The sequence below is a fragment of the Mustelus asterias genome, unplaced genomic scaffold, assembly GCF_964213995.1.
Source record: "Mustelus asterias unplaced genomic scaffold, sMusAst1.hap1.1 HAP1_SCAFFOLD_2688, whole genome shotgun sequence".
NCBI lineage: Eukaryota > Metazoa > Chordata > Chondrichthyes > Carcharhiniformes > Triakidae > Mustelus > Mustelus asterias.
This window is the reverse complement of record NW_027592633.1, coordinates 12,466-25,821: the sequence shown is the minus strand read 5'-3', so window position 1 is coordinate 25,821 and position 13,356 is coordinate 12,466. Positions and strand designations below refer to the sequence as shown.

At 46.9% G+C, this 13,356-nt stretch overlaps 1 non-coding gene across 1 annotated transcript; it reads left to right on the top strand.

Annotated features, from left to right (window-relative positions):
- Nucleotides 1–12,707: 12,707 nt before the first annotated feature.
- On the top strand, nt 12,708–12,780 carry trnar-acg (transfer RNA arginine (anticodon ACG)). The gene has a single exon. It is a non-coding gene; the product is annotated as a tRNA-Arg (tRNA).
- The last annotated feature ends 576 nt before the right edge of the window (nt 12,781–13,356 follow it).

Below are 13,356 nucleotides of genomic sequence, written 5' to 3'. Positions count from 1 at the left end.
GCTCCAGGTTTGACCATCAGTTGAAGTCTCACACGGAACAAGATTATAGTGCCCTGCTGCGATGGTGCAATATTTTTTCAGGCTGTGTAACTGGGAAGCTCTTTCCACAGTCACTGCATGGGAAAATCTCAGTTGATTTTGTGTGTGTGTGTGTGTGTGTGTATGTGTGTGTGTGTGTGTGTCAGTCCTGTTCCAGTCACACTGATGTTTAAAGACTGCTAAAGCCAACAGAACAGAGAAACATTTCTCCTTCTGGATTCAAAGACCGAAGATATTCAGGTCCCGATGAATTGAGTGACTCTGTCAGATGTTGATGTGATGTTTGGTTTGAGATTTCTGTCTGTAAAATCCTCAACTTCTGATGTCCTGTAAAAGGAGTTTACAAAGGTTATCACTGTCAGTACAGGATAGAAATTCAGAACAGACAATTCTAGTTTCCATGGAACATTCTTTCCTCTCTCATTCCCGAAGAGCTGTGAATCTCCATCCCACACACTGTCCCTCCATTCTCACTCTGATGTATCTAATATTCACCCTCCCAATTCTCCTGCAGGTGCTGATTGAGGCTGATTGATAGATCCGGCTCACTGCTTCCTGTCCTGGACAGAGAGAGCTGGAAATCTCCATGCAGGCTGCCAGACAGATATATGTCTATCTGACTGGACTAACAATATGTGGAACATACCAACTGGTTCACTTCCTTTCCCTTCAGTTGCTGCAAGTCCCCAATTTCCCCCAGAATGAGAAAAGAAATGGAAAGGGGGAGAAAAGAAAAAGTGTTTTAATCACAGATGTTGGCCTTTTGTAAGGTCAAACCAAATAAACAAACTCAAGTTAAATCAGGACAAAGTAAAAGGGGCAGCTCCCCAAAAGGAGGGGGAGCAGCCCAAACAAAAATCAAAGTACAAAGGAAACTTTAAAACATCAAATCATAATGTGATTATTAGGATCGATAACACATCCCAACCCCTGCAGTGCCCAACGGGGGCGGAAGGCGTCAACCGCACCCATGGACATCGCATGTTCCCTCTCCAGGGACACCTGGCCGCGAACGTAGCCACAGTAGAGGGGCAGACAGTCAGGATGGACGGCCCCCTCGATCGCCCGCTGCCTGGACCTATAAATGGCGCGCTTTGCCAGGCCCAGGACCAGGTTCACGAGGAGGTCGCCATCCTGACCCACCCCTCTCTGCGAGGGTTTCCTCCGGGTGCTCCGGTTTCCTCCCACAGTCCAAAGATGTGCAGGTTAGGTCGATTGGCCATGCTAAAAAAATTGTCCCTTAGTGTCCTGGGATGCCTAGGTGGGATTGTGGTCGGTGCAGACTCGATGGGCCGAATGGCCTCTTTCTGTGCTGTAGGGTTTCTATGATTCTATTGTCCCTCTGAAGACAGAGGTTCTGAACCAACCCCTGAAACCACGCCCATTGTGACCCGCCACCGACAGCAGCGCATGCGCTCCGTCTCCGCTGAAACAAGATGGCGGCCGATAACCGGGGCCTGTTCCCGGGATAAAAGCCTGGGAGCTGTAAACGCGGGACCTGCAGGGTCTTATTCGGGCCGTGCGGCCCACAGCGGATGTTTGTGAAGCCAGAGCTCCCTCCCTAACCCGACTCCCGGCTCCATTTCTCCCGCAGCCCCACCGACTCACCTGCTGAAAAAAGCATCTCCCGCATTCATAGGGCTCTGGGCAAAGTGACACTGCGCACGCTCCAGATATAGCACCGCGCCTGCGCAATAGGCTCCTGTGGAATGAATAGGACACGTTCACACCCGCAGGGGCACCTGGGAATTAACGGCGTCATTGTCAATCAAAGACAATAATAGAAAATTATCTTGTGCAATTAAGATCAATTAATTTTTAAAAATGCATTCCTCGGAATTTGTGCGCTGCGATTCTCTATTCCTAAAATTGATTTAAACCAGTGCTCTCCTGTGGGAATACCCCGAGTTTTTAAAACTTTTCCCACTGGTTTCCTCTCGTCTCTCTGCTCTCCTGAAGGTGCTCACACTGGCTGGGTAAATCCCACAGAGACAGGTTTCTTTCACTTTCTTTCTCCTGATGCTGAATATTCTGTTTTATGGAACGATACATCACAGATGGAAACCATTTGGATCATCCTGCCCAGTCGGGCTGTCTTTAAGATCTGTCCAGTTAATCCCACAGCCCTGCTGGCAGAGTGAGAACAATGTATATATACTGCAGCAATGCGGGAGGTGAATGGAAAATGTTTTCCAGTTGCATACCTCTCAGACACACTCATCCCTCGAAAGATAAATTGGCCTGTGTACTAAGAACAAAGAAAACTACAGCACAGGAACAGGCCCTTCGGCCCTCCAAGCCTGCACCGACCATACTGCCCGACTTAACTAAAACCCACGACCCTTCCAGAGACCATATCCCTCTATTCCCATCTCATTCATGTACATGTAGGGCGGCACGGTAGCACAGTGGTTAGCACTTCTGCTTCACAGCTCCAGGGTCCCGGGTTTGATTCCCGGCTCGGGTCACTGTCTGTGTGGAGTTTGCACATTCTCCTCGTGTCTGCGTGGGTTTCCTCCGGGTGCTCCGGTTTCCTCCCACAGTCCAAAGATGTGCGGGTTAGGTTGATTGGCCAGGTTAAAAAATTGCCCCTTAGAGTCCTGGGATGTGTAGGTTAGAGGGATTAGCGGGTAAAATATGTGGGGGTAGGGCCTGGGTGGGATTGTGGTCGGTGCAGACTCGATGGGCCGAATGGCCTCCTTCTGCACTGTAGGGTTTCTATGATTTCTATGACTTGTCAAGACGCCGCTTAAAAGTCAATACCGTATCTGCTTCCACTCCCTCCCCCGGCAATGAATTCCAGGCACCCACCACTCTCTGTGTAAAATATCTGCCTCGTACATCTCTTTTAAACTTTACCCCTCGCACCTTAAACCTATTCCCCCTAGTAATTGACTCTTCCACCTTGGGAAAAAGCTTCTGACTATCCACTCTGTCCATGCCTCTCATAATCTTGTAGACTTCTATCAGGTCTCCCCTCAACCTCCATCACTCAAGTGAGAACAAACCAAGTTTCTCCAACCTCTCCTCATAGCTAATGCCCTCCATACCAGGCAACGTCCTGGTAAATCTTTTCTGGACCCTCTCCAAAGCCTCCACATCCTTCTGGTAGTGTGGCGACCAGAATTGAACACTATATTCCAAGTGCAGCCTAACTGAGGTTCTATAAAGCTGCAACATGACTTGCCAATATTTAAACTCAATGCCCCAGCCTATGAAGGCAAGCATGCCGTATGCCTTCTTGACGACCTTCTCCACCTGCATTGCCACTTTCAGTAATCTGTGTACCTGTACACCCAGATCCCTTTGCCGATCAATATTGTTAAAGGTTCTGCCATTTACTGTATATTTCCTATCTGTATTAGACCTTCCAAAATGCATTACCTCACATGTGTCCGGATTGAACTCCATCTGCCATCTCTCCACCCAAGTCTCCAACTGGTCTATATCCTGCTGTATCCTCTGATGGTCCTCATCGCTATCCGCAAATCCACCAACCTTTGTGTCGTCTGCAAACTTACTAATCAATCCAGTTACATTTTCCTCCAAATCATTGAGATATATATATCCTGTGTGAATTCGCTGGTGTGACCAAAGACTGGATGGCCCAGCAAAATCCTTCCCACACAAGGAGCAGGTGAACGATCTCTCCCCAGTGAACTCGCTGATGTGCACTGAGGTTGGATGAACATGAGAACCCCTTTCCACAGGTGGAGCAGCTGAACGGCCTCTCCTCAGTGTGAATTCGCTGGTGTAACAGCAGGTGGGATGAGATGGTGAATCCTTTCCCACACACAGAACAGATGGATGGCCTCTCTCCAGTGTGACTGTGTCTATGGTTTTCCAGCAAGTACGGATAATTGAATCCTTTATCACAATCATCACATTTCCATGGTTTCTCCATTTTCCCAGCCCCAATGTGACCGTGTCGATGGGTTTCCAACCGGGATGGATAATTGAATCCTTTACCACAATCCTCACATTTCCATGGTTTGTCCATGGTGCTGGTGTCCTTCTGTCTCTCCAGGTTGGATGATTAGTTGAAGCCTCATCCACATACAGACCATGGTGTGATGTTTTTCAGGCTATGTAACTGGTTAAAGCTCTATCCACAGTCAGTTCACTGGAGCACTCTCACTTGGGTGTGTGTGTGTGTGTGTCTCAGTTCTTTTTCTATCACATTGAATTTTGAAATTTTCTTCCACTGACAAAACAGGGAACGATTTATCCCTCGACTGTCAAAAGCAATCATATTTAGGTCATGATGAATCGAATGACTCTGTTAGACTTTGATGTGAAGTTTAGTTTGAGTTTCCTGTCTGTGAATCTTCCTCTTCTAGTTCCCTGCACAAAGAGTTTTAAAAAACTGCTTCAGAACTGACAATTTCAGTTTCCACGAAACATTTCTCTGTCTCATTTATCTTGAGCTGTAATCCCCATCCCACACACTCTCTCTTATCCCTGAGCTAAAATCAAACTCATTCCCCATCTCCACTCTGAGCTCAGCTCCCTCTCCCTTCAGCTGGATTCAGTCCTCCAGACCATGTGCAGATTGAGAGGATAATCAAGAAGTCAATTATTTTCCTTCCAAGTCAGGGGACGTACAGCCCCACTGACTCTGTTGTTACCACAATGGGCACATGTGCTCTGCTCCCCAATGAAACACCACGGTGACCATTAACATGGGCCTGTTCCTTGGAAAAGCTCCATTTTATTTGTGCCACAACAGCAGCGGAATTACCTCCTGCACAGGCACAAAGGTATCATCAGTCACAGAAAATAATTGCAGCTGGTGTCACAAATCTCATTTTACCATTTGCTCCCAGACATTCTCAATTCAATTTTGAAATGCAAACTGAAATCTGGCATTGTGGGGTAAATTAAACACATGTTAATGGTCATTTTCAGAATGACTATTCTCAAGAATTAATTCCCAAGTCAGGAAATTAAAATTCTCATCAGCAATGTAGGCGGCACAGTGGTTAGCACTGCTGTCTCACAGCTCCAGGGACCTGGGTTCGATTCCCAACTTGGGTCACTGTCCATGTGGAGTCTGCCCATTCTCCCCATGTCTGCGTGGGTTTTCTCCTGATGCTCTGGTTACCTCCCATCGTCCAAAGATATGCCAGTTAGGTGCATTGGCTATGCTAAATTGCCCCTTAGTGTCCTGGGATGAGTAAATTAGAGGTATTAGCAGGTTACATATGTGGGGTAATGGGAATAGGGCATCGGTGGATTGTTGTCGGTGCAGACTCGATGGGCTGAATAACCTCCTTCAGCACTGTAGGGATTCTATGAAATACTTTGGGAGAATTGCTATTTTAATGGGTATTTTCACAAATGCTATAAAATGATTTTTCAAAACAAATTAATATTTTAATGATTAATAAATAAAAAGCATTTAATAAAACAACCACCCAGTGTGGGGTTCGAGATTCTAACTCAGGGTTTCTGAGCTCCAGGAACCACGAACTGAACCAGCCGGGAATTGTCTCCACAAAACTTCCCCAACTCCCTCCCGGGAAAAAGCTGCAAACCCGGGAGCTGCAGCTTTTTACTGGGGGTGTTGGGGCCTCCAGCGGGTGTTTGTGAATCCTCCCCGCCCACCTCCCAGGGTTTCCTTCCTTCCCAGAGATCAGAGTCCTCATTGATTTGAAGCCAAAGTGTAACCTCTTATTTATTGCCCCCCTCCCCCATCCTCTGATGTGAACCATCCTCCAGTGTCTGAGCCAGGATGGGGCCGTTAACCTGGGCCTGTTCCCGGGAGGGAGGGAGAAGCCCCGCAGCTGCAAACCAGGGAGCTGACAATGATTCTGAAGGGTTTGCGGATCCACAAAGTGTTTCCAAATCCTCCCAGCCACCGCCTAACGCTGACTCCGCTTCTCCGGGACAAACAAGCGCCAAGGACAGCAATGACACTGCGCATGCTCCACATCACAATGCCCGGGGGCTGATTGACGGCGGCTCCGAACCAATAGGAAGAGGGGGCGGGACTGGAGGACCGAGCGGGAGTGGCTGGTCCTCCAACCAATCGGAGTGAATGAGGGGCGGGACCTGAAGCATGCGCAGTGAGGGTAATGGCGACGGACGGCCGGTTTTATCTTGGAAGCGAGATCAATACCAGGTAGCGGGCGGCGTGCGGGGAATGATAAATGTGGCGGGTGGGTGGAGAGGCTTTGTAAACATGTTGTTCAAACCCAAACCCCGGAAATGAACTTCCCGGTCCCCCGCTTTGTACCAAATGGAGCGGCAGCTTGTAGTGTTAGACCCGGGCTGACTGCCGCCATTGAGGCTGCATGTGGGAGGCCGGCAGGGATTGTGATTGGAGAGTGAAGCCCTGACGTCACAATGGAATGGGTGAGAGTGTGACGTCACAATGGAATGGGTGAGAGTGTGACGTCACAATGGAATGGGTGAGAGTGTGACATCACAATGGAATGGGTGAGAGTGTGACAACACAATGGAATGGGTGTGGCTGTGACGTCACAATTGGAATGGGTGTGGGTGTGACGTCACAATGGAATGGGTGAGAGTGTGACGAGAGTTGTATAGAACGTTGGTTCGGCCGCATTTGGAGTACTGCGCCCAGTTCTGGTCGCCACACTACCAGAAGGACGTGGAGTCTTTGGAGAGAGTACAGAGGAGGTTTACCAGGATGTTGCCTGGTACAGAGGGGCTTAGTTATGAGGAGAGATTGGGTAAACTGGGGTTATTCTCCCTGGAAAGACGGAGAATGAGGGGAGATCTAATAGAGGTGTACAAGATTATGAAGGGGATAGATAGGGTGAACAGTGGGAAGCTTTTTCCCAGGTCGGAGGTGACGATCACGAGGGGTCACGGGCTCAAGGTGAGAGGGGCAAAGTATAACTCAGATATCAGAGGGACGTTTTTTACACAGTGGGCGGTGGGGGCCTGGAATGCGCTGCCAAGTAGGGTGGTGGAGGCAGGCACGCTGACATCATTTAAGACTTACCTGGATAGTCACATGAGCAGCCTGGGAATGGAGGGATACAAACGATTGGTCTAGTTGGACCATGGAGCGACACAGGCTTGGAGGGCCGAAGGGCCTGTTTCCTGTGCTGTATTGTTCTTTGTCACAATGGAATGGGTGAGGATTCCAGATGAGCTGAGACTGGGCTGGAGTCGGGCGATGGCACTGACATGCGGCCCGGTGGCACAGTGGTTAGTGTAGCTGCCCAACAGCGCCAGGGACCCGGGTTCAATTCCAGCCTCGGGTCGCTGTCTGTGCAGAGTTTCTACATTCTCCCCGTGTCTGTGTGGGTTTCCTTCCACAGTCCAAAGATGTGCCGGTTAGATGGATTGGCCATGATAAATTGTCACTTGGTATCAGGGGGATTAACAGGTAAATATGTGGATAGGGCCTGGATGGGATTGTTGTTGGCGCAGGCTCGATGGGCTGAATGGCCTCCTCCTACACTGTATTTTATTATTCATTATTATTAATTAATTACTATTCTGATTTCCAGCTGTTTCTGAGTTTTAACTGTATCCTCTATTGTGAACACCGAGGCAAAATACTTGTTCAATTCATCTCCCAGCTTCTTATTTTTCATTATCAATTCCTGGACTCACTTTCTATTCGACAGTTAAGAAATGAGGTGGAGCAAGTGACTGAAATGTCAGTCAGGGAGCACTATTGGGAACACCAATAATTTCAAATAGTTTTGGAAAAAGATAGGACAGATCCACAGGTCAAGGCCCTAAACTGGAGCAGGGCCACTTTTGTGGGCATTAGGCAGGATCTAGCAGATGTCGATTAGGTGAGTTTGTTTGAAGGGAAAGGAATGACTGGCAAATGGGAGGTTTTAAAAGTGTGATATCAAGAATCCAGGGGCAGTATATTCCTGTTCAGATGCAGGGAAAGAATGGTAAATTTAAGGATCTCTGACAGACAAGGGACATTGAGGCTCTGGTCAGGTAAAAGAAGGAAGCATACATTGGGTTTAGGCAATCGGGGACAAGTGAATCACTCTGACTATAAAAAGTGTAAGAAAATACTGAAGAGGGAAATCAGGAGGACAAAAAGAGGGTCTGATATGGATCTGGCAGGTAAGATTAAAGAAAATTCCAAGAGGTTCTATAGCTATATTACGAGTAAAAGGGTGGCTAGAGAGAGAATAGATCCCCTTAAAAATCAGTATGGCCATCTGTGTGTGGAGCCACAGGAGATGGGTGAGATTTTTAATGAATACTTCTCCTCTGTGTTTACTGCGGAGAGCACCATGGGTGCTAAAGAAATAAGGGAAACAAGTGGTGATGTCTTGGGCACACGCATGTTACTTGGGAGGAGGTATCTGCAGCCTTATAAAAGCAAATTACTGCGGATGCTGGAATCTGAAACCAAGAGAGAAAATGCTGGAAAATCTCAGCAGGTCTGGCAGCATCTGTAAGGAGAGAAAAGAGCTGATGTTTCTTGTCTCGATGACCCTTTGTCAAAGCTCTGAAACATCAGTTCTTTTCTCCGTACAGATGCTGCCAGACCTGCTGAGAATGGGGAGAGAGTGTGTGGGATGGAGATTTACAGCTTTTGGGAAATGAGAGAGGAAAGAATGTTCCATAGAAATTGTCTGTTCTGAATTTCTATCCTGTACTGACACTGATGACTTTTGTAAACTCATTTTACAGGATATTGAAAGAGGAATCACAGGCTGAAATCTCAAACATCACGTCTCGACGTGACAGAATCATATTCCTTGGGACTTCAATATCATCGGACTTTGAATCCAGAAGGAGAAATGATTGTCCAGTCTGTTGATTTGAAAAGATTTGAAATGTCAGTGTGAGTGAAAAAGCATCAACACACTGCCACACTTGAGTGAGAGTGTTCCAATGCACTGACTGAAGAGCTTTAACCAGTTACACAGTCTGAATAAATATCACACCATTCACAGCGGGTGGAGACTGTAATCTTGTTCTGTGTGTGGACGAAGTTTCAACTAATTGTCCACCCAAGAGAGAGGTAAGGACACCTGCACCATGGAGAAACCATGGAAATGTGTGGACTGTGGGAAGGGATACAGAGCCCCATCAGAGCTGGAAGCTCATCGGCGCATCCACACTGGAGAGAGACCATTCACCTGCTCTCAATGTGGGAAGGGATTCATTCAGTTATCCGACCTGCAGTCACACCAGCGAGTTCACACTGGGGAGAGACCATTCACCTGCTCTCAATGTGGGAAGGGATTCATTCAGTTATCCGACCTGCAGAGACACCAGCGAGTTCACACTGGGGAGAAACCATTCACCTGCTCTCAGTGTGGGAAGGGATTCACTCAGTTATCCAACCTGCAGAGACACCAGCGAGTTCACACTGGAGAGAGGTCATTCACCTGCTCTCAGTGTGGGGAGGGATTCACTCGGTTATCCCTTCTGCAGACACACCAGCAAGTTCACACTGGGGAGAGTCCATTCACCTGCTCTCAGTGTGGGAAGGGATTCCCTCGGTTATCCCACCTACAGACACACCATCAAGTTCACACTGGGGAGAGACCATTCACCTGCTCTCAGTGTGGGAAGGGATTCACTCAGGTATCCAACCTGCGGGCACACCAGCGAGTTCACACTGGGGAGAGGCCATTCACCTGCTCCCAGTGTGGGAAGGGATTCACTCAGTTATCCAGCCTGCTGACACACCAGCGAGTTCACACTGGGGAGTGGCCATTCACCTGCTCTCAGTGTGGGAAGGGATTCCCTCAGTTATCCAGCCTGCTGACACACCAGCGAGTTCACACTGGGGAGAGGCCGTTCACCTGCTCTCAGTGTGAGAAGGGATTCACTCAGTTATCCAACTTGCAGACACACCAGCGAATTCACACTGTAGAGAAACCATTCACCTGCTCTCAGTGTGGAAAGGGATTCACTCGGTCATCCGACCTGTGGAGACACCAGCAAGTTCACACTGGGGAGAGGCCATTCACCTGCTCTGTGTGTGGGAAGGGTTTCAGCGTTTCATCCCGGCTGCTGAGACATCAACAAGTTCACGAGTGATTCCAGGGGTTGGATTCTGCTGTGATTGTTTCTGCTCTCAGTTACATCCAGGGCTGCATTTTGTTCATTCTCACAGTTGGTCAATGGGGAGGGTCAGAGGGTTTCTTTGTGCTGGACTGGCCGGTCTCAGCCTCCAGTGGGCTGATGCTATTTGTGTCTTTTTGCGAATACCTGATTTCAAATGTCACGAGGATCACAGAGTGACAGGGTGTTAGGAAGTTTAGAGATATTTAGTCAGAAGAAAACAGAGGTTGGCAGTGCAAAGGTACATTTCTGAATGGACGGCTGTGACAAGTGACATTCCTCAGGGATCAGTGCTGGGACTTTTGCTGTTTGTAATATATATATAAATGATTTGGAGGAAAATGTAACTGGTTTTATTGGTAAGTTTGTGGACGACACAAAGGTTGGTGGAATTGCGGATAGCGATGGGGACCGGCAGAGGATACAGCAGGATATAGATCAGTTGGAGACTTGGGCGGAGAGATGGCAGATGAAGTTGAATCCGGACAAATGTGAGATGATGATGGGAAATATACAGTAAATGGCAGAACCCTTAAGAGTATTCATAGGCAGAGGGATCTGGGTGTACAGGTACACAGGTCATTGAAAGTGGCAATGCAGGTGGAGAAGATAATCAAGAAGGCATACGGCATGCTTGCCTTCATCGGCCGGGACATTGAGTTTAAAAATTAGCAAGTCATGTTGCAGCTTTACAGAACCTTAGTTCAACCCCACTTGGAATCTCGTGTTCAATTCTGGTCACCACAGTACCAGAAGGATGTAGAGGCTTCGGAGAGGGTACAGAAAATATTCATCAGGATGTTGCCTGGTATGGAGGGCATTAGCTATGAGGAGAGGTTGGAGAAACTTGGTTGGTTCTCAGTGGAACGAAGGAGGTTGAGGGGGGCGACCTGATAGAAGTCTACAAGATTATGAGGGGCATGGACAGAGTGGATAGTCAGACGCTTTTTCCCAGGGTGGAAGAGTCAATTACTAGGGGGCATAGGTTTAAAGTGCGAGGGGCAAGGTTTAAAGGAGATGTACAAGGCAGGTTTTTTACACAGAGGGTGGTGGGTGCCTGGAACTCGTTGCCGGGGAAGGTAGTGGGTGTCTTGACAAATATATGAATAGCATAGCAATAGAGGGATATGGTCCCCGGAAAGGTAGGGGGTTTTAGTTCAGACGGACAGCATGGTTGCTACAGGCTTGGAGGACCAAAGAGCTTGTTTCTGTGCTGTAATTTTCTTTGTTCTTCATTGTTTGGAACATCCCCAAATGCCCATCCAATTTCCTTTTTAATTATTTCTTGTCTCCACTTCCTCCACCCTCGTAGGCAGCGAGTTTCAGGTCATTACCATTCGCTGCATCAGAATATTCTTCCTCGCATCTTCCCCCCCCGCCCCCACTCCCCCCCCCGCCCCCACTCCTCCCCTTGCATCTCTGACCCAAAACAAGAAATCTGTGTCCCCCTCGTCCTTGTCCCTTCAGCTAATGGGAACAGCTTTTCTTTGTCCACCTTATCTAAGCCTGTCAGAATCTTGTCCACCTCTATCAAATCTCCCCTCAACCTTCTTTGCTCCAAGGAGAAGAACCCCAGCCTGACATTGACAATAAAGAACAAACTAACAGAATATGTTCCTGTCTGAAATCAAATGGGAATGTTTAATTTCTGTTTTAAAGATATTGTGAATATATTGTCCTGGACAATAAAGGAATTGGAATAACTCACCGTGGGTGTGGTTGAATGGAAAATATCAATCTGGTATCCATCTACAGTCCAGTGAAAGTCTGGAATATGTACAAAGAACAATACAGCACAGGAACAGGCCTTTCGGCCCTCCAAGCCTGCACCGATCATGTGTTCCTAACGAGACCATCCGTTTGTATCCCTCTATTCCCAGTCTGTTCATGTGGTTGTCTCGATAAGTCTTAAATGATCCACGCGTGTCTGCCTCAACCACCTTGCTTGGTAGTGCATTCCAGGCCCCCACCACCCTCTGTGTAAAATACGTCCCCGCATATCTGTATTGAACCTTGCCCCCCTTACCTTGAACTTGTGACCCCTTGTGTTTGTCATTTCTGACCTGGGAAAAAGCTTCCAACTGTTCACCCTATCTATGCCCTTCATAATGTTATAAACTTCTATTAGGTCGCCCCTCAAACTCCGTCTTTCCAGGGAGAACAACCCTAGTTTACTCAATCTCTCCTCATAGCTAATACCCTCCATACCAGGCAACATCCTGGTAAACCTTTTCTGCACTCTCTGATAAAATGTCTGCTGTGTCACAATAAGAGCATCTTCTTTCCTGTTCATTTTGTTGTGAATTTTCAGCACTTCTCTTTTTCCCTGAATGTACTTTGAGGCATAAGTAAGAGCCAATGTCTTTGATTGTAAGATATTCTACTCAGGTAATGTTCGGCAGTGGATTCACAGAGGGAGTAGTTAGGGGTTGAGTCGTGTTACTGTCGCTGGACTGATAACGCAGAGAAGCAGGCTGAATTCCAACACAGCAGATTGAGTGAATTCAAGGGCCATTAGGGATGGCAGTAAATAAAATATTAATTAAGCAACCTTTCCTCACTTAAACGTACTGGTTTCTGCCCGGCTTTGAACCGTCTGGCCAATATGTAGCAAATGTTGCAAGCCGGGCATAGATGGGCCAGTGGCGCAATGGATAACGCGTCTGACTACGGATCAGAAGATTCTAGGTTCGACTCCTGGCTGGCTCGCTATAAATTTTAAAAATAGTTCGTAAACTCCATTTTAGTTTCGATGAAAAAATGTATTTTCAATAACTTTAGACCAATTCAGACAAATGTTCACTAAATCCAGTCACCTTATATGAAGACATTTATCTTAGGTCATTACTTTTCAAAAAAAAGTTGGCTATTTTAAGTAAGATTCCACTGATAAACTTTCATTGAGTATGTTTAAATTATTTTCTTAAAATTACGAATTCTCGTTAAATTATTTGGAAAAAGTATTTTAAGCTATCTTTTAAAAAGTTGGGAATTTCTAGATAAATAACGTGGAAATCTTACATTTTTCAGAATGGTGAAAATAGTTTCTAATAAGTTGATCAAAATTTGTAACACGCTGCGGAGGAATTTAATTTAAATACATTTAGTATTAAGAAGTTCACAAAATACTCAAGTTCTATCGAAAAGTTTTTTCAAAAGTTGAGAAATTCTAGTTAAATTCCATTGAGGAATTTCTTTGAAGTAAGTTTAGTTTAGAAAAGTTCAAATTAGCGAGAAGGTTGTGGTTTATGACCCTGCGATTATTCTCCATTTGAGTGAAGAAGA